This window comes from Tachypleus tridentatus, chromosome 7 (genome assembly GCF_004210375.1).
Source record: "Tachypleus tridentatus isolate NWPU-2018 chromosome 7, ASM421037v1, whole genome shotgun sequence".
Classification (NCBI taxonomy): domain Eukaryota; kingdom Metazoa; phylum Arthropoda; class Merostomata; order Xiphosura; family Limulidae; genus Tachypleus; species Tachypleus tridentatus.
Window position 1 is genome coordinate 21,283,612 of NC_134831.1, and position 25,579 is coordinate 21,309,190.

Consider the following 25,579-nt stretch of genomic DNA (forward strand, 5'->3'; position numbering starts at 1 on the left):
CCGGAGACATCCCGATGTGCCAATGTATGACGCCAATATGACGACCCTAAACTCTATTTAGTTGTCACTGCTGCATACTTTATCTGCAACTAAATATTTTTTGAATAAAATATATAGATACAATACTACTGTATCACTGCCGTCTTCTGTTCACACATAGTTTGCTACTTGTTATTATCAGCTTCAAGAACGGCTTTTCTATGTGCAGTATCCATAAAATTGTAATCAAGCAGAATTGGCTGCAGTTCGACACTTACCAACAGACGTCACTGTAACTGCCGATCCGATGTCCGAAACTGAGCTACGTGGTGTTTTTTGAATTAATGCTTTAACAATACTGTAAAGATAGATATCTAAGACGTGTGTGTAAAGTTTCAAACGTTTATGTAAAATGGCCGAAATCGATCATTCAATGGTTAAAAAACTAAAACTGTGATCTTGTCAGCAATGCCGTGTCCGATAGATCAGTCAGCCCTACTTTAGCAGCGAAATACGAAATTGAAGGAAGTTAGTCGTCACCACTCACCGCCTACTCTTGAGCTACGTCGTTTATACAAAAATTAGCGGGATTAGCTATCACAAAAGGCTAAAATGGCGAGTACGTTTCAGACAGGGATTCGACCCACCGATCATCAGTAGAGTGCTTTAACCACATTGTCATGCCGGGCAGTATAAGAGGCAGTAGTATTCTCCGTTTCCCATTTGTACTATATGTACTAAAAAAGACTCCTGGACATGTATATTTTATCAAAGTCTTTGTTCTTCACTGCAAAGTCCCCGTTTGATCTTAATAGAAAATAAATATCTTCTACGAAGATAATGATGATATGCATATTGGACACACAGTTCTATCACCTGGAAATCACGCAGTCGTGCTTTGTTAACTTCTAGTTTTTTGTAGTTTAAATATATAGGTGACTTTTGGTCATAGAATGTTCGAGCCAGAGGGACAACAAAACACTGAATAACAACACAGAGAAATCTCGAATTATCGTTTACTTTGTAATAACCGCTCCACGAAATTGGATCCAAGTGAATGTCTCACCTCCATTGTCATTGACACAAGTTTTAAAAAACTAAAATTTCATCTTGCATTGCTATGCATAAATAGAGAGCTTTTCAAACATTTTGCGTTACTTCAATAAAACATAAGTGCACACTATCTGAAAAACTATAAGTCTTGAAAATCGGTAATCAACTGCAGTCGACCACCAAAAATTATCTAATTTTTTAAGTCTGCGGACTTACAACACTAAAATCCGGGTTTCGATACCCATTATGGGCATAGCACAGATAACCCATTGTGTAGCTTTGTGCTTAATTCAAAACAACAAATATTGAAGATTCTTTTAACGATGTTTCGATTGTGGCCAATTACTTTAAGTTTAACTTCACATAAATTAAATCGTTTTAATTTTTGTTTTATTGTCAATCATTTTTATCTTATAAATATGTCTCTTGTGTTTTCTAATGATTTTGGAAAATTATTATCTCCTATATTCGACTCAAAATGTTTTTGAGAATTGTTTTACTGAAATGCATCTATTTCTTTCTAATGAGATGTCAATTTTATGCAGTAGGTTACCGAATCTTTTTGCAAGAATATGTAATTTCTCATCTTAAAAATACAATCTACAATTACAAAACTAGCTACCTGTTTTGATTTTCAGTTGCAAACAAACGCTGTTTTGAAGTAATTTACCTGACATACCCAAGTTCTCACTTCAAAACAAAGAAACCTTAAATTTCAAACAAACATACTTTCAAGATGCATTCAAAAAAGTAATAAAACTAAATAAAAAATAAGCTATATACAAAATATTTGGTTTAGGCATTGTCCTTGTTTACTCCCATATCTGGTAAAACCCCATACAGTAATACTATCCGATGAGACATCTTCGGAATCCGTACGTAATCATGTCATTCCCATCGTTTAGAGCAAACCTCAGGATCTGATCCATATTTATACTTGTGAAAACGGTTGGTATGGGTTGAGAAAATGTTTATGTAGAGGAGCGAACAACGACGACCGAAGGAGGTCGAAACGTTGTTCGCTCCTCTACATAAAAAAATTTTCTGAACTCATAGCAGCCGTTTTTACAGATATATCTTTCTCTACAAGTGGGTTTTCTCGTCATCACTGATCCACATTTATTAGGTACTTGTTGGAACTCACTTTTCTCTCTTTATAAATGTACATTCAGAGCAAAATAGCTAACAAACGAGTATCGGAAGTGAACTACAATAAACTCAAAGGTATTTCAACGGACAGGAAAAATGAAAATAGACGTTTAGGTTTCGTTGTTTATCCCATATTACAAATTATTCCTCGATTGTTAATTCTTCTTTATATGTTTGTTTAATGTGCTTACAATTAGCATTACAAAAAAATTGCTCTTATAGATACTTTACTTACCACCTTTAAGTGGTATCTATATTCATAGATACTTCCCCTAGGTGGAGCAAAGATATCCCATGGTGCAACTGTGTATTTACACACTGACGAAGTATACCCTACGTCCTGTAATTGCAAGAACCTGATATTTTCGAATCTTATTCTGAGCGATTTATTAAACAGATGACCACGAATGGTTGCATTCGAATGTTTATTATTTGCAAATAATTAACTATTACTAACATTTTCTCTCAGTGATTGAGCAATCAGGTTAAATACTTATTTATTATATCTTATAAAATAATTTGGATACATTCTGTTCCATGTCTGAAATTTCACAGACAGAGGTTAACCTTATTCACATAGCATTTCGTAGGAATATACATTTGTGTACACACCAAAAGCATAAATTTTAATCAGACTGATTATTTTTTCTTTTAGCATAGATTACAAATTCGGCAACAAAGACATATAAATAAAAAATATCTTGTCAAATTTTAGAGAAGTTTTCTGATCAACGCGAAAGCATAAGTTTTCTTCTCAAAAGTTACAAAAAAATTTAAATTTTACACGACTCATTTACAATCATGACATTCTTCCAGTCATTTTAACAACAATTTGTATACCACGGTTTTTCGTAGTCATATACAATATGATAATTACTATTAGTCTTGATAAGATAAGAGAAGAAACACTGTTACTGTTTCGATATTAATCTGGAAAAAATACTAAAAACAAAACACTTTTGTGATGTAAGTGTAATTTGTTGCTAGTTAAGTGCCTATTTTAATCAGCCAAAAGGAAAATTTCACGGACATGTGTTTGGTATCAATCTTGAGGTATCATGCCCAAACCAAAAGAACTCAGTTAGTTGGTGGCATAGTGCCCATGATTAGTTAGTTTGTTTGTTTTTTGAATTTCGCACAAAGTTACTCGAGGGCTATCTGTGCTAGCCGTCCCTAATTTAGCAGTGTAAGACTACAGGGAAGGCAGCTAGTAATCACCACCCACCGCCAACTCTTGGACTACTCTTTTACCAACGAATAGTGGGATTGACCGTGACATTATAACGTCCCCACGGCTGAAAGGGCGAGCAGGTTTGGCGCGACGGAGATGCGAACCCGCGACCCTCAGATTACGAGTCGCACGTCTTAATACGCTTGGCCATGCCGGGCCTCCATGATTAGTATCAAGAGTTACAAAAAATGCGCGATTATGTTTTCTTGAATTAGAGAATTATCTGACGCATATCAATAAAACTGATAATACTTCTTTATGAGTCTTTCTTTTCTGGTCCTTCATCTCAAGTCTTCAAAGAGAAGAAATATATAAGCACTTTGACTGTATGCACCTTATGACGTACGTGTCTTCCTCTGAGGCCCATCACTCATGTCAAATCTCGTTGGGTCAGCTGGAAATGTAACTGAATCTCAGTCAAAGGATTACGTCAGTCATCAGTGCTACTTCGTTTATTATAGTACTTAACCCGAGGAGTTGATAATTATAAAATAACTTCCTTTAGTAAATTACATAAAATTTGAATTTTAATAATTCATTGTTATTATAAATTTAGTGACACGTTAATATAAATTGCTATTTGGTAGTTCACATTCAAATTAACTGCACCCTCATCATAACAATGTTTAGGGACAACAAGGGGCCTGATGATCTATTTCGACTGTCCCAACCTCTAAAGTCAAACTAAAATGATTAAATAACAAAAAAAAAAAAAACACTTTAAGTCAGCCATGTCATTCATACCTTTTCCAAGCTTTTTTTTTAAACTTACTTAAATTTAATGCCTCCAAAAATATCAAATGCCAACAATTTTATTTCAAAAATAAATTTGTCTTTGGTGAAGACGTCTTCCACCATGTCTAGATGCATATTATTCTACTCAAATTTTAAAATTATCGCCATTAAGTATGAAAGATGTCGATGCATCAACATTATCAATTCATTTACAACCTTAAACACTACAGTGAGATATTCTATAAGTTGTCTTTTATTTCAGTGAAAACAAATTTAAGGATCTAAATTTCCCTCATCAGATAACCCCTTCATCCCAGGTTCCATTTCACTAACTTTCAGCTGACTCCTTTCAAACAACTTAATGCCTTTCTTATAAATGAAAAACATTCAGAGTGAAAATGTGCATGTGACACAGGTAGGTAGAGATTAAAATTTAATATTTTAATATTTCCTTTTCAAATTGAGAATATAGAACTTAGCTAATATAAACGTTTGAATTATAAACTATGTTTTGACGCCACGCTTACTGACATACATTGGTAATAAGATTGTTTCATTATGTATTTGACATATCACTGTAAAAGGATCATTACGTGTGCACTATGTCCCAGCCACATGCTGGGTAAATTTGTGTAAAGTATATCTCAATGTACATGTATTACATATATAAATAGGCTATTTTAGAAACATAATACTTCTCCAACAAACATGGCCTTACCATGGGTAATGAGAGTAGTGTTTTTGCATGTAATGCCAATTCAAAGGTGGAAAGGAATCAGTTGCTTGACTGACTAACAAAGTAAACAAATGAACTGAGTTGGTGAGTAACAAAATTATATGTTGCACTAAGTGCCATCAAACATTGGTACAACAGTGCAAACAAATTTAAAAAATACCAGTTTGTGTTACTATTGAAATTGCTCTTAATACAATAAATATTAAAAATGTTAAAAAACAAAGAGCTGAACACTTTGAGAAACCTTCAGGCAGTGAGGATCTTATTTGTATGGAACCAGTTTTAGTAGTTCCCCCTTTGAGCTACTTGAGAATTGAAGTACTAACTGGAAAAAATATTTACATCTGTGGCCGTGGTGAAGGTCTTCCATCTATTAAAAACACAAAAAACAAACTAACTGATAAATACAATTTTACCCAAATTAATGCCCCTGAGGGCATTTTAAACTGTAAAGGGGGTCAGCTAATCAATGTTAATTTGTGTGTGTGTTTTCAAATCAAATTATGGTAATAAAAGTGGATGATACATTAGATGTATACTGGTCACAAAATGTATGCTTTATAAAAGTATATAATAAAATACAAGGGAAGGGGCAATACAGTATGTGATTTTACTTTAGTTAACAGATCAGTTACATCACAAGTATATTAATTCATGACATATTCTATCAATTTTATAGTTAGAAGAATTGTTTAGTTACAGCAACTTCATGTTTAACATGGCTTGAAAAGAGCAACAAATATTAGCTTGTACCATATACTTTCCAATATAATTAAAAAGATTTACATGATTTTACATTAAATTTATCACTTTGTATGCCCAGAAATATCATGTTAGAACAAGCAAAGAAAGAAATACATGAATGGTTTGGAAATCTGAGGTGCCCCTAAAACTCTAACTGACTATGGTTTCAGTTACTTTCATTCAATTCAAAACTTTATCATTAATGGGTAAATTGGAATATAAACAAATCTCTTAATATTACACATATTGCACCCTTACCTAATCCAATCTCTCAAGTATACTTCTGACAATTCCAATGCCAACCATCCAAGTACAAAACTTTAGATAAACTTATCTCACTTAAGGAAAATTCAGATTAACCCAAGTATTACTAGTATATGGTGACATGAAATAATGAGAACTGGTAGTGATGACATGAGTTGGTGGTGTACAAGCATTACCATGGACACACTATGCAATTGTAGGCATAAAACATTGCAATGTCAGTAAAACAGAAATTATAAATTCTCCTCTATTTCTCAGACCAGATAACAAAAATATCTATCAATGCATGCAAGCAAGACTAATATTAAGTTAACTTGGAGGGAATTTCAATAAACAGTTGCTATGTCTTTGATGAATGATAGATTTGCACAAGTTCTACATTGTAAGTATTGCTTCTAAGGAATTACAAGTTCCAGGTTAGTTTGAAACAAACTCCACTTAGACTAAAGTAGTGTAGATATAAACAATCAGTAATGAGAAAGTTTCACGAAAATAATGCATCATTTCAAGAAGTACCTTGGAGTAGTACTTTCAAACCAAGGTGAATACTTCAATGTGCATGTATAAGAATTTCAACAGCCTAATGGTCTGCATCAATATAATAGTCTTCAACTTCAATGTATGATATTAATTATAATGCAATAAACAACAGATTCTAATAAGTTCTTTAAATTATTAGAGAATGCAGGGTCAAAATATTTTAATAATGTTTTAACAAAATGGGCCTCTTAATAAAAGTGTTGTGGAAATAATATATGATACAAATATGTAAATTAGTAACAGAAGATCCTTTCTTAATGTATTACAAACTTGACGAAAGAACAAATAGAATACTTGGGAACATCTTTTTTAAAAGTTAAGACACAGAATTCATTAAACACAATATGTTACTCACAAAAACAGAGATAATGACTTTTTAAGTTACAAAATGATTTATACTATGTGTATACTTGCTATTTGTATTCTATTTAGAGCAAATACAGTTATGTGGCACAACTCCCAAAAGTTAAATATAAATAATAAAAAAGTAACAAAGCAATAATCAGAATAGAGATGATAATAACATTAAACAAAGTGGGAACAAAAAAATGTTAGTATTTTAAAAGAAGCAATATTCTAAAAGATAAATTGGTACAAAATAAATTACAAAAATCTTAAAGGGGTAAAAAAGTAAAATGTGCATTAAAGAAACTACAGAAGTGAAAAACACTTATAAAAAAAAAAAAGATTTATCTAGGGAACAGATATATGTTTCACGAAAACATAACAGCAAGATAAAATCTAACTTCTCAGATGCCTCTTCACCTATTTAATGCAACAAAATATCCAAATAGGATAAATCAGCTTATTCCAGAGGTTGCACATATAGAAAAACTTCATATACTCAATATAAAAAAATAGATATACATCTGGGGAAGGCAGTTTCATCGGGTACATGTGTTTCCCACTCATTTCCAAAAGAGGCATCACATCTTTGGGCTGTGATATGGTTCACCATCAGAAAAGACCACTGTTTTTATCTATAGCATCTTTCATGCTACAATGATCATCTCTAACAAAAAACATGCATGATGCCCTCAGTATCTCACACAATCCTGTAAATAACCAAGTTTAGAAGCTCCCTTCACAAATTTTCTATATTTAAGAACAAACCTTAAAATACAGTGAAAATCTAAAAAATATATTTAAAACCAAGAAAGTAAAAATATGATACATTTGCATACCACACTTTTCTTCTCCATTTTATTTGCTGCTACTCTGGCCATCTCTAACCTCAAAAAACTTAAAACCAATTAAAATTGAACTTATATATATGCCAATCAAATTAATTTTCTCTTACCCCATTAAAGCACTTGTCCAACAATACAGAATAAAATTAAAAAAATGAATTTATTAAGCATTATTAATCCAAAAGATTGCAGAACAATTTAAGCATAATAAAATAAATATGATAAAATTAGTAGATATAATAAAAATCTTTACATTAAACAACAGTATTAAAAAGCATTGAAATTAAAGCCAGTATACAGCAATAATGAAAAAATCAAATGGAATGTATCAAATCATGCCATAAGTAATGTCAGAAAATTTAATACAGAAACTGCATCAGTATTTCTGTCTTTGTAGAAGGCTTTAATGACTAAAATATGTAGTAGGATGTGTATAAAAATGTTCAGACAAATAAAAGAAACTAATCAAACTCCACGTTTTCAGATCATTAATCAAATAAACCCTCATGAAGATGGATGTGTCTGAGAAGCACATAAAGCATCCAATGCTTTAAGAGTTTAAAAAGGAACAGAAACAACATGAAACATTCAAGGTATTTATGGTGTGGAGTCTCTCAATGAATGAAAGTGTCAAAGGTGGTTTTAGAAATTCAGATCAGGTGGCTATAGCTTAAGTGATGTGCCACATTCAGGTCGTCCTGTTGAGTTTAATGATGACTTGCTGCTGGCTGCACTTGATGAAGATTGTGCTGTAACAGTTGAAGAACTAGCACAGAAGCTTAATTTAACCCATTCAACAGTTCACTCTCATTTGCAACAGCTTGGAAAGGTGTCAGAACCTGGAAAAGGGGTCCCCCCATGATTTGACAGAAGCCAACCTTAGAGCAAGAGTGGACCATTTGCACTTCTCTGCACTCTCGTTAATGTAACTCAGCTTTTTTGGACAGGTTAGTGACTGGAGATGATAAATGGATATTTTATAAAAATGCTAAGCACCACAGTCCATGGTTCAGTGCAGGTGAACTGGCTAAAGCACAGCCCAAAATGTTGCTGCCACTCAATGTAACGATGACATCAGACTTCTACTGTCAAAAGTTAGAGCACTTGAATGTTGCATTGAAAGAAAAAGAGACCTGCTTTGATCAATCATAAAGGTATTGTGTGACACCAGAATAACGTACAGTCCTATACAGCAAGATTTACATCTGTAAAGATTGAAGAGCTAGACTAGGAAAAACTTCCACATCCTCCTTATTCTCTAGACCTTGCCCCATCTGATTATCATCTATTCTGAAGTTTGCAGAACTATCTTGATGTAAAAGAGCTTGAAACACTTGAAGATGTCTAAACTACCCTCTCTACATTCTTTTCCTCCAAATCCAAAGAATTTTGTAGAAGTGGCATTCAGAAGCTTGAGAATCATTGGCAGAAGTAATTAATAATAATGGAACATGAATTATTAATTAAATAACATTAAAAAACGTTTGAAATCCTTTCTCTTTTTATGAACCTAAAACTGGACATTACTTAAGGGATGACCTGACAGTATCTAAATGTTCAAAAATAAAAGCAAAACATAATTGAACAAAAATATATAATGCACATTCTTCACAACAGTACACAAGCACATCAAAATAAACTCTAATAACTCAATACATACTTGCACAAAATGAAGTAGCAAAATAATCATGTAAACAAAAGCAATTAAAAATATATATTCACACAATCTACAATTAAAATAGTTCACCTACTGAAGCCTCAATAGCATGCTTTTCAATACAGTGCTAAATTTACAGTGCATTGTGACGATCCAGAAATGGATCTTTTGGACCCTAAAAGTGTTTTTCATTCTTTGCTAGCTCATCTCAGCAGATTATCATCCTTTCAGAGGTTAAAATAACTCAGGCCTAAATCCTCTCTGCTGCCTGTTGTTCATAGTGATACTTTTGAACCTAAACCTCATGATGTGCAAGTTGTTTCAGTATTTTGGTTTGTGTGCATATTGTGGTCCTACTTTTTTTCTTATGGCAAATTCTTGTCTATAGTATGCTACTTGTTGCTGTTGAGCTGTCAAGATAGAGGCTCCCTCCCTAATATCAGTATCCACAGCTGCTGTCATGGAGATTGAAGGTTAAAACATTGCTAATATCCAGCAAGTGTATTACTCTCACAGATTTTCCTGACATTTTAACCCTTTCTTCCTGCATAATTTCAGTTTAAGGAAAGTTCTTCTCAACTAAAAGATGTAATGGTTAGCACAGAGATAAGAAGCACAAGTAATGTCATTTCTGCTTTTCCACACTGTAACCTTGTAATAGGCACTTACAGACTGAGCCATGGTCCTCAGGTGTTGCTAAAACCTCAGGTTTCACTTCTAATGATGACCTTATTGGTTTGGTCACAGAGATTGTTTCAAAGTCAATTCTATGTCATTTATTTTCATTTTAATGTTTATTCCATTAAATCTAATACAGTTATCACCTGCTACATAAATACTTATAAATTTTCGTTACACACGTTATCGTGATTATATCTACACTTACCAATTATCAAAAATATTTTTTTCATTTCCATACCCAAAGGGCCATAAGGTACACGTGACAGAAATGTTTTTCTCCCTGAAATGTTGCAATATATCCATACTTTTAATAAATTTTAAGCAATTATGATTTTTTTTCTTTTTGTGCACATTACTTAAATCACAACAATTATCAAAGTTGATTCTACATGAATTAAAACTCAATACTATTGATTCACGTTTATTAAATGACAAGTTCACAACTTATTTACGCTCACACTTTGGGAGTAATACTAATGATATAAACGAGACAATCTACCCATTCCGTAAAGTGTGACGTACTGAACTTGTAATTTATTACTTATCAAACCAAAAACATACCGAACCTATAACTGGTAGGGGTGTTAATGCTTCAGTATTGTTGTGTTAATTTCAATACGTACAAACCAATCGCAATTAAACAATGGATTATCTTGCTGTATATTTACAACTGATGATAAAGGAAACACCGGCTACATATAGTGAGGTATGAAGTATGCTTTACTTTTAGATAACCACCTAAAATTAAAACGTGATGACGAGAAACTCATTTGAAGTAAAAATGTATCTCGGGACGGCTTTGTTAACCTGAAGATGACCTAAGGTCGAAAGATTGTTCTCTACTTTATTAGTAAAAGTTTTGATACCCATACCAGCCACCCTGAGATACATTAAACTTAAAACGGCTAAGAATGTATTTCAACTCTTTCTCCACAATAAAATTTAAAACGATACTATAGTCAATGTAAGTGATGTAGCCTATATAAAATGTTCGCTGAAGGTATTACTATTACTGTTACATTGGAATAATAATAATTTTGTATTTCGTAGAAGAAAAAAAATCATCCACTCTTCACAATATATGTAATGAATTATGTCGACAAATGACTGTTGAGTTGAGTGGTAATTCGATCAAAAGAAAAACAAGCATGCGGTACTGTAGCATAGATTGGAGAGACTGGATCAGGCATGATAAACAATATTGACAACTTTAATGTAAATTTAAAAATTAAACAGACTGTTTATAGTAAAGTATTAGGCCTATTCCTACTTGGGCATTACGGTCGAGTGTGGATATAACGTAGATGAAAGACTATTCCACGGAATACTAAATAATTATAATCTATGAAAAATACTTACTCAACTATAGTACTGTGAGTACTGAGTTATTCATTTTCCAGAAATAAGCAGAAAAATATCAAAATAGTTTAAGGCAATACATATAAAGTGAAATTTCAATACAATTATCAAAAGTTTGGTTGCAAGAAATAATAAACAAATTGTAGTTCTGTAACAATAATGTACTGTAGTGTGAAGCAAAGAGAATAAAAAAATATCCGATATATTTTCATGTGTCCAGAACAACTAAACTATGAAAATCAATCTGGCAACTCAAAATTTCTTTGTTCTGCACAACAACTTGCATGCTATAGAAAAACAAGAAACAAGGCAAGTTGTAGTACAAGAAAATCAGCAAGAAATGAAGGGTTATAATTTGACTCAAAATCATTTAGGCATGAACAGTGATCTAGCAACTGAAAATTTCTTTGCTCCATGACAAACTTACATATTATTGATGAAGAAACTAGACAAATTCAGTGCCATCAAACTTGGAGTAGATTGTATAAAATAAGAGTTTGTGATATATGTGCTTATATTGTATGCATATACCCCAAGCAACTGAGGTACAGAAGACTGGTGACAGAGAGTTTCTATGCTCTGCAATAAAACATATATTATTAAATACAAATAGCAATTGAATTCAACAGCACCTAAATCATTATGGAACAAAGAAAGTAAGGGACTGTAATATACACAAGTACATGCAGTTATGCAATGTTTATTCTCCAAAAAATGACTCGGATATGGGAAAACACACTGACTACCCCGATAATTTCTTGGTTCTGCAAAAAAACTTGCACATTATTGAAGAAAAGGACCAGAAAAATCCAGCGATGCTAAAATGGGCATGGCATAAGTATAATAATGGCTTGGCAAATAAGTAGTTGCACTGTATGCACCCACCCAGTATGACTGAAGTATGGAAAAAACCTAGTGAATTTAATAATTAATTTGCTTAATGAATGAATATATACACATTATTGAAGAAGAATAGCAGTTGAAATCAAGGAAATCACATCACCATGAAACAAAGAAATTAAGAGACTATAATATATAAATATACCTAATGTGATTATGGTGAGAAAAATCCTCTGGCAACTATAATAATTTCTTTGCTCCACAACAAAACTTGCAAAGTGTTAGAGGGGAACCTAAATTATTCCAGTGCCACCAACAAAGAAAAAGAAAAAGATTAATGTGTAGGAAAGAAAATAATGTCCCATAATATACATAGATATATGTACTTCCACTTTGTGCCTACACCAAAATGTCAATGAATTTTTTAGGGTTTCTTCTGTAATAACATAAAAGTTTTGTTGTAATGCATGAAAATTTTCAGAGCCACCAATAACTAGCTTGTTTTGGATATATGCATACAGTACAAACACAGTTATCTGTGTGTGTGTGTATATATTTTTTTTTTATACAAGTCCTTGTTTACTTTGCTTCAAGTCAAATTAAGCATCAAAGGATTCATCTTGTTTTGTCACATTGCAAAAAAATCATCAGAGGGATTTTCTTGCCGAAAGTATTTTGTTTAAATGCATATGTTATAGTCCATTATTTTCTTTGCACTTCACCAGGTTTGTTGTCATTGTATTCATCTGGTTTTCTTCTTCAATAATATGCAAGTTTTGTTGTGGAGCAAATAAATTATGAGTCATTAGAGGGTTTCCATGTCTCAGTCAATTGGGATATATATCATACTTCCATAAATTATTTTCTCCATGCTTATGTGATGTGAATGAATGTGTCTGCTTTTACTCTTTGAAAATATTCAAGTTTTGTTGTGGAACAAAGAAATTATTAGAGTTGCTAGAAGGTTATTCAATCTTCATTTATTTCAGATATATCCTTATAGTATGTCTCTTTATGTTACAGGCCATTATTTTCTTTAATCCTTGCTGAGTTTGGTGTCCTTGAATTTGTATTTTAATTCTGTAATAATAGCAAGTTTTTTTCAGGGAGTAAAGAAATTTTTAGAGTCACCAGAATGTTTCATTCACATTAATCAATTACAATATAAGCACAAAGTAAAAGTGCATATACCTGTGTATATTATAGTCTCTTAATTTCTTTGCTCCACACTTTCTCCATCAAATTTACCTATTTTCCTTTTCAATGTATAAATTTTGTTAATGGAGCAAATACGTTATCAGAGTCACCAAAAGGCTTTCCTACCTAGGTGGTTTGGATGTGTGAGTGTATTATAATCTTATGTTCTCTTTGATCTTCACTGGTGTGGTGTCATTGAATTCATGTGATTTTTTTTTAAGTAATTTATAAGTTTTGTTGCAAAGAAATTTCAAAACAATAAATGTTTGTCATACCTAAGTCATTTTGGATATGTGTTTATAGTATAATCATATACATCTGCTTACATGATAGGCTCTTTAATTTCGTTGTTCCATGCCAGTTTTTGTGTCATCGGATTTCTCTGGTTTTTCTCTTTACTTATATGCAAATTTTTTCTCGTGAAGCAAAGAAATTGTCATAATCATCACAGAACTTTCAGATATTTGGAATATCTCTATATGTTATGTGCTTTTATTTTCTTTCCTTCACACTGATTTTGATAGTATTAAATATACCTGGTATTCTTTAGTAATATAGTAGTTTTCTCATGGTGCAAAGAAGTTTTCAAGTTGCCAAAGTGTTTGCCTTTCCTCAGTCATTTTGGATATATGACTATAGTATAATCAAAATGAAATTACTATTTTACAAAACATTGATAAGTATCAATCCATGTTGTACCAAGTGCCAGTATTGTATAATACTAATTACTGCCATTATTAATGAATACCTGCAGGGTTCATTTGTTTGAATGGAATGCTAAGTTAAAATTTGAAATGTAAATCTAACATTTTGCAAGATTAATTTGGCATCAGACCTAGTTCTTGTATTGATTATTGTAATTTACATATAAAAAAAATCTATAATTAAAGTTGTAAACATGAAAGGCACTACACACATTCATATGTAAAATAAATAATGGTAGCATAGAGTTTTCCAACTACCTTAACATTTAATAGGTGCAAGTATTTCACACCAACCTCTAACAGCAGGTATTGTAGGTGGCACTTCTTTCCTAAGGGAAAACCAGAAGGGCCAACTAAATACAAATGGAATGAGAATAGTTTCTCATCTACAGAGAAAGGGTAAAGTCTTTTGACAAGTTTTTTTTTTTGAAAGTGTAATTTCATGTACAATACTTATGCAGGTATAGATTCATTATTTCTGATATATTCAGGTTGTAAGTGTCATGGTTCATCACTTGTAAATTACGATATAGTACTTACCTCCATTCACAAGCTACTCTCATTCAATGCTGCTCTCAATATGCAAATTTTTCTTTACATGTGCCACAAGCCTTCCACTCCTCCACCTTTCTTTCAACCAACATATCTCACATTTAAATAGTGTCACCTCTTAACCAATAGTAGCATGTGACTCCCTCTACACTCCTCTACCAAACTATCACTTCTAATTTGACAGTGTTTAAGACACTCTTTTGTGTGCCTAGTGCTTCTCGTATGACAAATCTTTTTTTTCTTCCACCATACAGAGTGATTACTTTTCAAAAGTCCTCTACACTTGTCTCTCCACAACAGGCAGTTGCTGTCCATTCTACAAATGGTTCATTCTTGTCACTATATTTCTGCACTTCAATTTCATGAACCTTTACTTGTTATTCTGGTGATTTCACTTAGATGTATTTTCTGAGAGAAATGCTGGTTTAAGAACTAATTTGGTCCTACTATTATGTCAGTAAAATAACATGTAACGCATCATAACAAGGATTTTGATTGTCTTTTCCCACCTATAGTTTTTTTTTTGTTCCTTCCCATTGACAGTCTGAGGAATCACCTATACCTAATTTGATCTTTACAAATTTTGTCTGAGGTTCACGATGTTTTATCCCTTTTCCTTATCTCTTATTCACCTTGTTCTTCCTTACTGCATGAACAAGCTTCCCAAACATTTTTTTTTTTTTTCCTTACTCCTCTGATATTTGGGTACATGCTGATCAGTTTGTCTCATAATTGAGTGAGAGGATCAGCATGCTATGCCCCCTGAGAACCTTTGATCAGTTCACCCATTTTTACCATCATGTGGACTATCCATTTTCAGATCAACAGTTGCTAGATTTATTTTTAGTTGTTCACAAAACTTTGAAGTGATAGTTTGGTAGAGGAAGTCGCATATGTCATGTGAGCATATCATGCTACTATTGGTTAAGAAGTGTCACATGATGATATACATGAGAGACATGTTGAAAAATATAGTAATTTCATGGTAGTGAAAGGTTTGACATGCATAAAGAAAAAGTTCACATATAGGGAACAGCATTGAACAATATCTAATACCTAATATTGTGGGAGTAGGTAAGTACCTTCAGTGTAGGAAAATTATAACACCTAAATAAAAAAATAAAACAATATCACCTGTATTTGTTATTTACACACTTAGGCAATTAATGGCTACCTTAGTCCACCTCTTTAAACATGTAATTTAGTTAATACAAACATCCAACTGATTAAAATACATGTGCAAGTGGACATTGAACTGTAAACACTAAAATAAACATAGCTTTCATTACATATATTTTATTGATGGATCTTTCTTTTTTTCCAAGAAAAAAAAATTGAAGAAATTTGCTAAAGACATTTGTGTGGACAAGGATCTTTAGACAATCTTCTTACACTTTTAATCAGTGTTGCTGCTGCTTCACATGAACAGGAAACAAGAAGATCTTCATTTAATTCAGTGTCATTAGAAGTAGAAAATGATTTATTGAGGCATAAGATCCAAAAAACTCCAATAAGTGTTCCCAGGTAACTTGTCCATCTCGTGAGTCACCCAGCTATCAACTTTTCATGATGAATATACCATTGGATTTCCTACATTACCAGTATATTTTATGTAGGCTGCCAGTATTATTTCTTCATGAATCATCCACTGGATAGCTTACATTAAGAGTATAATTGCAATTTACTAAAAGGTATTATTGACCTGATCATCCTGTCACCAAGAGATAAATTTTCTAGCAATACAATAATGAGGAATCACTAGATATCTACATGCCTCGAATAATTATTTTAATAAACAGGAAGTAATGAAATATAAGAAAATATGTTTATGAAGCAATGATGTTTATAGAACAATGATAGCTCCAAGAACATACAAAGAAAGTTGTTGCTGTATGATCAAATAATATCTAGTTTAAGATAAACTGATGCTATCAAGTATAACAGAAAAGTTATTTAAAACAGAGATTCAGAGAAAGCTGCTGAAAACATCCTCTAATTGTTTAGATTGGAACAGATAGACACTATCAACATTAAAAGGGGTTATGCAAGCTATAAACTAAAGATGAGAAACTGTCCATTGTATGTTTGAAATGAAGTGAATTGATGCTATTGAGGTTAAAAGGGGTTAAGCAAATTTGGATGTTGAAACCAAGAAAACCTTAGATGGTGGACCTATGCTACATTATGAGCTATTCTTTCCAAGAGGATCATTAACTAATAAACTTAGAAGTTCTTAAACAAGAGAGAAGCCTTGACCATGTGATGACAAGTGTAAAAAATCACAAACAGGAAGTCAGCTGACATCATGGTGCTATACTTAGTTATACCATTTTTTAGCCCAAGCTCTTTGTAAGTATTATCATGTCATTCTTTCTTAAACATCAGTCATTATGTTAGTAGAGTTAAAATGAATGCTAATGATAAACATGAATAAAAATAAATTATGTATATATTTATATGTGTGTAAATATTAATTGTTTGATGACTTAAATAAAAGTGTTATTGGAAGTCTTAGTCTCAAGTCTCTTTGTTTTAACTTTAAACCCTTGAATTAGTACCTGTGTGCTCTATTTGCCCACTGTATCCTCTCTTCAAATAAATATTTCATGTAACAACAGGTAGTATTAGTCGAAACTCCAATGACTAAGCTGAAACAACTCACTCGGTCTGCCTGCAAGTCAGCCCAAGACCATGTTACAATAAATATTTTATTGTACTGTGTATAAAACTTTCATAAATAAATTCAAAATGTGGCAACTTTCTTGAAAAAAAATCAACTAATTATATTGTACAATTAAATGAATCTTCAATTTTGCTACTGTTACAGACCTGACATCTTTGTAATGGTGTTTCATAAAATTTGGTTTGAAATAGTGCTCAATTTAAACACCTAATATAAAATCACTGGTTTTATAGCCTGGTAAACATACAATATAATATTTGTTAATTTGTTATGAATTTGTAAGTCAGATATGTATCTACTCCATTTACACACTTCATTTACATAAATAAGTTTATTCCTTATTACTACCATATTACAATAAATTGCAATATTACAATATATCTATTGCTGATAGTGGAAGGGAACCTCTTTTATGGCTCCAAAAATGGCCTGAATGTACTTGATGTGATGTAGTTTTACTTGTAGACAAACCTCAGTGAAAAAAAAAAAAAGATACATTCAGTTACATAACTGTTATAAAATAATTTCTTTATTTATAGTTCCCCTGTGGTAAAATATAAGTCTTCAGATTTACAATACTAAAATCAGGGGTTATGTTTCCCTCAGTGGACACAACAGATAATCTGATGTGGCTTTGCCATAACAAAACACACACATTGTTTATTTTAATAATATTAATATTTATATAATTAGGCAATTAATTCTGTGCTTCATTCTGTAATCTGTACAAAATAAAATTATTTTATTATTGGGGTTTTAAAACAAAAATAATTGTACAATGTGTGAAACATAAGCAATAGAAATTGTTTGATAATAAATTAAACATCTGTTTACCAAATTGGATTATTGCATTGCCTGATGGTTCTTTCAGTCTCAAATATAGCCATATAGCAAACTTGCTGGTATTTGCCACATACTCATAAGTTTTGACATGTTTTTCCCAGATTGTGTAAAGAAAGATTAATAATATCTTTTAGATTTAAATCTGAGAAAAAAAAAAACTATTGAGGCATGTTTTATTCTTCGTGATGATCACCTTTTACAGCAATTTTTTTCTAAAAAATTACATTCATACAGTATACACATATTATTCTTATGATGTGTAAATATCTACTTAATATTGTTATTTTTATTGCACAAAATATTCTTTTATTCATAAAAGAAATAATCTTTAATACAATCATTTAATACTAAATATAGCTCTGGAGAAAGAATTCACCCCAAGTCTGTAAATCTTCAAGTGAGTATAGCCTTTGTTCTATCCATTAGATGTTCTTTTCTTGGACAGGCCTTGTTATTCTAGCTAAAACATGAAACTTACAGTAGGAAATGTAGACTTACATGAATTTGAAAGTACAATCATAAATTGTGTAAAAATGAAGTTCTACCTACTATACAGATCCATGGTAAAGCAACATCACAGAAAGAGCAAAGTTCCTTTATACACAATTATTTACCTATTTTTCAAAATTCAATTAGATGAATATAATATAAAATGTTTGTGAATATGAATAAATATTCAAATTAATAACTTTTCCAAAGAAAGTTGTATATCATATTAAGATGATCTCAATGTATTAACAATCTTACCTTTTCTTCATTCTTAAAATGTGACCTTTTTTTTTAGTAACTATAAGAAGAAGAAGATTTTTCTATAAAACAGAATATTTCCTTGTCTTTTACATGGGTACTGGAAAGTAACCCATATGACGTTAGTTAATTTCACCTTGTTTTTTTGAGTGGTTTATTGTCCAGGAAGTATTACTTTGAAGTGACTAGTGACAGTCATGCTAATTGAACTTTTAAATTTGAAGCATTTTATTTTCATAACAGGTCTACTTATAGTTTTGGTCCTAATTACTTATGATTTACATTCACATGCTTGTTCTGCTGATCTATGACATGTTTATCTTGTAAGATTGGCCACAATAATATCAAATAGTAACACTTTGATGCATTTTCTGAGTGAAATACTGGTTTTAGAAATAATTTGTTCCTAATACTGAATTACTAAAATAATGTAATGCATCACGGACATTTGTAAACACTTGTCAAACAACAAATTCTACTTTTATTTTGTGATAGTTTTGTTACCATTCATTTCTTACACCTTCTGTAATTTAGTTCAGCTATGAGTTTTTAGTTCTCTTAAATCACTAACTTCCACTTTGTTCAGAGCGTGTTGATTTTGGGTTTGTGTATATTATGAAACTGACACAAGCTTCCTCCAGTGGTGATATATAAATTTTAATGTTGTGAAAGATTATGTAGATTTGACCTTGTGGTCTAAATTACTAAATGAAAACTTCCCTTGATCTTAAATGATTTAGAATTATTGCTTGTTATTGTGTGAGATTTTAAGTGGTTAAATTTTGAAACATTGTGTTATTCTCTGGTAAAAAAAGGTTTTTTCTTCTTCTGGTTCTTTTACCTACTTTCCTCAACATTTAATGAAATTAATAACATTGAGATTTATGATGTATTGTTTATTAATGTTTGTATCAAGACTTGAACAGACATTAGTTTACTAATTGTTTTTTGGAAGTGGTAGAATTTGTATTCTAGTTGTTAAAAAAGTTTTATTTTGGATTTCTGTTGTTATACTTTAATAAGTTATTTTTGTTTGACCCTGTCATAGCAGTGTTTTCTTTAGTTCTTTTCTTTAGTTGTTTTGATAGTTGCTTCAAATTACCTCATTTATGGCTAACTTGTCTTTCAGCTTATTGTTATGATAATGTATAATAATTAATTTTGAAATAAGGCATTAGCAGTACTCCTTTTTTTGGAATATATATATATATATATATGTGTGTACCAAAATTAGTTTAATTAGATTCAAAATTTGTATAACTTGTGGAAGGTATGTTAAAATTAGACTTGATTTTCTATACCAATTTCAACAAAGTAACTTACTTCTGCTCGCTTACGTACCTATCCTTGTTCAGTGCTGCCCTCAAATTTTTCACATACCACAAGTCTTTCACTCCCAATGCACTCCTTAATTTGCGTGCTTCAAATTATTCTTGCATGCAACAAACTTCAAGCAGTAGTAGTGCTACATACCTACATGACTCCTGTTGGCCCGGCTGTTAAAGCACTTGACTCATAATCTGAGGATCATGGGTTCAAATCCCCCGTCACACCAAACATGCTCACCCTTTCAGCCGTGAGGATGTTACAATGTAGGGTCAATCCCACTATTCATTGATAAGAGTAGTCCAAGAGATGAATAGCTGCTTTCCCTTTAGTCTTACACTGCTAAATCAAGGACAGCTAATGCGGATAATTCTCGTATAAGTTTGCACAAAATTCAAAACATAAACAAACAAACAGACACCTGTTATGCTGCTATTCTAGCTAACAATTTTTGTTCGGCAGAGATTATGTTCAGACATTTAAGTTTGTATTCTTTTAAAAGTTTTTTTTTTTCCTGTCAAATACAAATAATGTTTCTAGCTTCATCTGATATAACTAACTTTATAATATTCTCGATTAAGACAAACGTCTTTTTTACTTTTATTTTACTGATGAAAGTAACTGAAACAACCTTTTCAGTAATTTCATATTTTTGTGTTCCTTGTAGTTTGCAACACAGATATAAAGGGTGAACAAATTTGTTTTTCCTGGAGTTGGTCACTATATGAATTGTATACATACCTCAGTGAAACTCACTGCTTCTGTATTGGCACCTGTAACAGCAGTCTTAAAAATCTTTTTATCATACCTCGAACATCTTTTCATAAGAGTTTTCCAGCTTAATATATTCAGTAACTTCCACTGAATACCATTACCAAACTTTTATTAAAGCAAAATTTGCTCTTGCTAAACACGCGATACACTACGACAGAGTTATTATGGACCAGATCTGTACTAACCAGTAGATGGGTTTGTCAGATCATCGTGTTACTTGGTGGGGTCCGATATGTTTTAAAAATTGATCATATGTGAGCAAACCAAATAAATGAATTTCTTTTATAAACGTTTAAATGCTATTTGTCTTAATATGATTTTAATTGACTAAAATATGTAATATTGTACATAATGCATGAGCGTACATGAAATACTGATGACGTAAAAATATATACAGACGCAAGACTGTTTTGCACATATTTATTTCCTCGCGAACAGTATGAGCAATTAACAGACCTAGTAATAAGTATTCAGCGCGTTATATGAGCGTCTGTTAAGCATTATATTCGCCAAGTTGCAAACAAAATGATTACTTATATGCAAAGTATCAATAAACTTGCCACTAAAATACGAAACTAGGTATATATTGTTAGACCGACTATTGCTGGCTGGTATTGAAAAGTATCGGCAAATTTTTGCTGATAAAATTCGCCAGCAAAATTGCCAGGCACAACAAGCTAATTAATCCCAGTATAACCAGTGGCGGCGCCAGGATATTTTCGTTGGGGGAGCTGATGTAAACTGTGGAGGGGCTTCCCAAAATGCCATCAATATGAAGTATAGATGGTAAATTATAATAATGTAAATACCAAGGTATATTTCAGAAAGGTGTGTTATTTTGAACTGCGTTTTCATTGGAAACTCATACTCTGATTAATAATTTATTATTACAAATTAGAAATAATCTGTTTATGAAAATATGCATATATGTAAAAGAGGAAGCTCACCTAAATTCCACCCAAGGTAATACATAATAATAAAGAAAACCAAGACTAGCTTAGATTGAACATTTAATATACCATTAAGAGTAAAGCTACAAATCAAAAGAAATATAACATAAATACATAGTTTATATAGCAGAAACGAATTATCTCATGTGAAGTTAATACACTTTGAGGAAAAGTAAGGTCACTATCAGGCTAACTATCTTTCATCATGTTGTGTTTATAGTCAATATAACTTCAAAACAATGCACCTGTTCTGGTGATTGGCAGCAAATGTGTCTATAACAGTATCAATATCGAGTTACTTTGCCCTCCTGGAGTTAAGTGATATGACAGCAAGGTTGGTGGTGTGGTTGTTACCACTGCCGTTGCAAAAGTATGTCTTGAGAAGCTTCATACATAGGAAACTTCTCTCACAGACAGCTGAAGTGATAGGCAGGGTCACAGCGATGCGTACATTTCTTTTATGTTGTATGGCTCCAGCATGGTTGCAAGCTCCAATGGTGTGGATACTTCCTGCCCCTTGTCTTTCTTCCTGGCAATTAGCCGGCTCAACTGGTGGACCTCCACTGCGAGATCATCCTCTGCCACACCATAGTTTGCTGCCATTCCTAAGAGTGCTTACTTGTCCAGAAATGTGGAGTGTTTAGGGTTCAATGCAGTTGCACCCATCAGAACACTGCAGACATCAGAGGTGAATCTTCTATTCAGCTCGTCGAGCATCCTGTGTATGATGGCATAGAGAGTGTGTTAGTTTATATGAAACGAATGGGAATTTCTCTCCTTATATTGGCATTAGGGCTTACAAAGGATATTCATTTTAAACATCGAAATCTAAGGAAAAAGATATCACATACATACTATTGGATCATTTCATGAATAAGGAACAAATAACAACTAAACATAGTTCAACATTACGAATGACTGCTCTGTGGCATTGAAATCACCAAATTATATTAATAGCACATGAAAATCCAGAACATATCCGTGAAATACTGTTAGAAAAAGTGTTTATCTTTAACCATATAGCACAAGTACTTAATTAGAGGGTAGTGATAATGTAAAATTACAGGGCTAAATAGGGAACACAAACACAGCTTTTATAGGGCATGTTGTAAAACTGTGGGCAGCTAATGGGTTTATCAAGTAAAATCCCTGATGATCTGTTGTAACTTGAAATCAACGTGGTTGTCTAATCTTCGTCAAAGCTCAAGATAGAATGGCATTACACAGCGAGCGGCAATACAGCGCATGAGTTTCAGCGCATTCAGCACGTTGCTATGGGACGTATGACATGTACTTCCGTCTTAATGAAGACGTTGAGTTTCACAGACCTGTGTTTCTTTGGTGTTAATTGTTAAGCAACAACGACGATTGTGTTTCCTATATCTTATGAATATATGTAGGTCACAATATTTGGGACTGAGGGGGGCCTTGGCTCATTTGGGGGCTCAACCTCCAAGCCCCCCCTTGACGCCGCCACTGACTTTTACAGTTGTAAGTTTCATTTATGATAATGCATTATTATAACATTATACACCCAAACACCTAATCTGACACAACATTGATTCTTGTTACAGTTGGCAGTTTTAATAATTCGTGGGAATAAACGTTCCTTTGTCTGAAAGGACTATAAAAAATATAAATACAATAAAACCAATACAACCGTAAATATCAAAATTTTGTAGCATCATCTCAAGATTTCTTTTATAAAAGGCTCTCTATAGGGTGGAACCTGCGTAATGTGGAAGAAAACTATCTTTCACCTACCTCATCTATCAACAAGTAGGTTTAGAATCTGAGTAAGGTGGAAAAATGTTTTTTGATTAAATATTAATTTCTTATTTAATTCATAATTTCTTCAAATATTAATAAATTCTTGTTTAATTAATAATTTGTTTAAATATTAATAAATTCTCGGACATTTCGTTACAGTAATAAGTATTGGTTAAATATATTATGTTATTTTTTCTGTCGTCATTATTTTTGCAGTTAAATTAAACAAAAGAATGTAACAAGAAAATAGGAATATTCTACTTTTCTTAGATAATGCAACTTGTCACCCAGAAATTCAACTTTCGAATGTTCGTTTCAACTTTCTACCTCTATGTACAATACCAGTTTTACAGCCACTAGATAATGGAATTATACAGTGTATAAAATTGAAATACAGAAAATTGATGTTTAAGCACATTATTGCAAACATGGACGACTGTAAGAGAACATCTGAAATGACCATGAGAATTGATGTGTTAGATGCAATTGCATTTTAAATGATTCAATCAAATGCGTAAAAGATGAATGCGTAGTAAAGTACTTTCGAAAGTGTCAATTTATTCTTGATAATGGCGGAGATTATGGTGAAGTTGTTTGTTATCACGATTCTTGTGAAATCCAAACTCTAATTGTGAAGATTGATGCAGATGATTCTGTGAACGCGGCAAGTTTTGTGAACATTGACAAGAATGTTTCAACCGGCCCCCCCGCTAGTACAGCGGTATGTCTCCGGATTTACAACGCTAAAATCAGGGGTTCGATTCCCCTCGGTGGGCTGAGCAGATAGCCTTTGTGGCTTTGCTAAAAGAAAACACACACACATGTTTCAACCTCTAGTTTTACACTTCTAAATTAGAGACGGCTCAAGTAGATTTGCACGAAATTAAAAAACAAACAAACAAGACAAACACACAAAATTTATGATCACGGGTAAATGTTATTAAAGGTGAATTTTACAGAAAAAAGAAAACTTTGCAGTCAAAAGAACTACTCATACTGATTAATTTTGCAGGTTTACATTTTTTATAAAAATATGTGCTAATAAATGAAACATAGAACTTGGTGCAGAAAGAGCCCTTTCCGAGCGGCAATCCGAACGTTTTAGTTTTTTACTTTTGACGCTAGGAAAATTTATGTGACGTAATAGTTGCCAAACAAACCGCCAACGTCAGCGCGTTGAATATAAATAAACATGGCCAGTGCATACGGAGAAACAGAGGTGGAGTCTGTTTTAACTTTGTGTTCTGAACAGTGTCGAGTGGCGCCACATCAATTCGAACCTACTCTGAACGAACCTAGAACAGCTACTTTTGACACAGATCTGACAAATTCTAGTCATGATCAGCCCCTTCATCATCACTCATATGAACATCATCAGTATCATCAGCATCTGTCACTTGGGATACAGAGGACTTCTTAGCAGCAGGTGATGATTCTGCCAAAATCAGTGAAAGAATTACATGTATATGAACAATGTACTGTTTACCAGCAATAGTTTATAATAAATAATCAAAATAATATTAACAAGACTAATCTGACTATTGAATACTGTTAAATAATGAATAAAATGTCATATTCATATTTAAACTAACTTACCAGTACCACAAGCAAAATCTATTGTTGGAAGAGTTTCTGGCTGGGTAGTTACAGTCTTCAAGCGAGATGGGAATACCTGTACACCTCTGGAAACAGAATACCAACCAGTCTGTATCCCTCTTGGAATACTTGAGATAGGCTAAAACAATAGATTTTATTTAGGTATTCAAATAACAACATTCTTTCACGGTTAGATTCAAATTAATGTAAATAAATTTATACACCAATTATTGCAACTTATGAATGTTTAATCTAACACTCATGATCTACTTACAAGAG

General features: G+C 32.3%; 2 long non-coding RNA genes across 2 annotated transcripts; one reads left to right on the forward strand and one right to left on the reverse strand.

Annotated features, from left to right (window-relative positions):
• Positions 1-4,442: 4,442 nt before the first annotated feature.
• LOC143255269 (uncharacterized) lies at positions 4,443-21,302 on the reverse strand. Its single transcript, XR_013030490.1, has 3 exons — positions 20,952-21,302; positions 10,165-10,239; positions 4,443-5,253 (listed from the first exon to the last, which is right to left on the reverse strand). It is a non-coding gene; the product is annotated as an uncharacterized LOC143255269 (long non-coding RNA).
• Positions 15,253-17,116, forward strand: LOC143255268 (uncharacterized). The gene is made up of 2 exons (XR_013030489.1): positions 15,253-15,685; positions 15,937-17,116. It is a non-coding gene; the product is annotated as an uncharacterized LOC143255268 (long non-coding RNA).
• Positions 21,303-25,579: the final 4,277 nt, after the last annotated feature.